The following is a 2,119-nucleotide window of genomic DNA, read 5'->3' on the forward strand; positions in this document are numbered from 1 at the left end:
AAGGGGGAGAAAAATTTTAAACTCAAAAGCAGATGGAAGTGATTGTTGATAAATCAAAGTAAATTAATAAAAATAAAAAATAAAACCAATGATCCTGTGCTAAGGTCAGACCCTTAAGGGACACCTACATAAAGTAGCCTGGAGAAGGACGAAGGGCCAGCAAAGGAGCCAGCACAGGACCACCCTGCTCAGAAAGATGGGAGAACAAAGAGAGAAAGCTAGATGGTGCGATGAGGAGTTCGTTGACTTAAAGTCAGGAAGACCTGGGTTCCAGTCCTTCTTCAGACACTTACTGGCTGTGTGACCTTAGGCATATTACTTAACCTCTGTCTGCCTCCATTTCTACATCTGTAAAAAAGAAAATGGCAATAATAATAGCACTTACCTCACATGGTTGTAGTAAGGATAAAATGAGATAACATATTAAAGCATTGGGCAAAATTTAAAGGGCGATACAAATGCTAGCTATTATTATCACAGCATGGCAAGAATATCTATTAAGAGGGCATGAACAATTATGTTTAAAAAATGCAGAGATCAAGGAAGGGAGGAGGGAAGATCAACGAATCCCTTTCCCTCTCTACTCATGTCCAGTTGCTTACCCATAGATGAGAGAGTAGGTTCATCTGTGTACTGTTGAGGAGAATGAATTCTAGGAGCCAGAAGGTAAGCGATTAAAGAAGTGGTGGTATGGGGCTTAAACAGCTGTTTCCAAAAGTTTAGCAGTGAAGGGGAAGTGAGAAACAGGACTGAAACGGAATGGGCTAGAACGGTCAAAGGAGTTCTTAACCATTTTTGTGCCAAGGACCCTTTGGCAGGCTAGTGAAACCTAATGCTCCATTCTCAGAATCATGTTTTTAAATACATAGGATTAGAAAGGGAAACCATATAGAAAGTTACATGTATATACATACACATATATATACACACTATATACATATATACATATATATATGTAGGTATATTGTAAATTCACTGACCCCAGATCAAGACCCAGCTGAATTGTTTTTTAAGTTGGTATTTTGGGTGGTTTTTTTTTTTTAAGGTTTAGGACTAGGAAAACCAGAGAGTGTTTGTAGGTAGATGGGACTGACTCAGTGGCAAGAGAGAGGTTGAAGTTTCATAAGCAAGGATGGATGCTGGAGCAAGGGTCATGAAGGAAGCCAGAGGGAATGAAATCAAGGGCACAGGTAAAGAGGGTTAGCTTTAGTAAGTAGTGATACATTTTTTGTGACCAAAGCAAGGGGAGCTAGGTCTTGCAGGGACTTTTTAGTCTTTTTTTTTTTGCCTCTTTGAAGCTTTTGGCACTTGTTTACAACCATCTCTGTATACTTTCTTCTCATGCCTTCTAGGGGAACACCACTCTTCTCTCATCTAGCTGCTCTTCTTTCCATCTCACTTTCCAGATCATCCAACTCGTATCCCTCCAGCATGAGTATTCCCCAAGGCATGTCCATCTTGGGTCCTCCTCTCTCTACATTCTATCTGATCTCAATTACACTCAAAAGTCAAATTATCATCTCTACACAATTGTCTTTCAGGTATATATATAAAAACCCACCAGCATCTTAAATTCAATGTGTCCAAAGTAGAGCTCATTGCCCTCCCCTGTAAAATGTCCAGTTTCCATCGAGAGCGCTGCCATCTTTCTAGTTCCCCAGGTCTATAACCTTAGAGTTATCCTTGATTATTCCCTTTCCCTTACTATTCATAACCAGTCACTTGCCACGTCTTGTCAGCATGTCACCCATCCATGCCTCTCTCTGCAAGCACAAAGCTCCTACTCTTTTTTAGGCACTCCTTATCATAAGCTCCCAATCTGTTTCCTTGTTTCCAGCCTCTCCCCTTCTCTGATTCATCCTCCACATGGCTGCCAGAATTATCTTCCTAAGGCACGAGTCTGACCATATCACTCCCATGCTCAAAAATGTTTAGGTTAGGGGCCAGCTAGGTGGTGCAATAGATAGAGCACTGGCCCTAAAGTCAGGAGGAACTGAGTTCAAATACGGCCTCAAAAACATAACACTCACTAGCTGTGTGACTCTGGGCAAGTCACTTAACCCCAATTGCCTCAACAACAACAACAACAACAACAACAACAACAACAAAATATATATAT

This window comes from Vombatus ursinus, unplaced genomic scaffold (assembly GCF_900497805.2).
Source record: "Vombatus ursinus unplaced genomic scaffold, bare-nosed wombat genome assembly UNPS02014797.1, whole genome shotgun sequence".
Lineage (NCBI taxonomy): Eukaryota > Metazoa > Chordata > Mammalia > Diprotodontia > Vombatidae > Vombatus > Vombatus ursinus.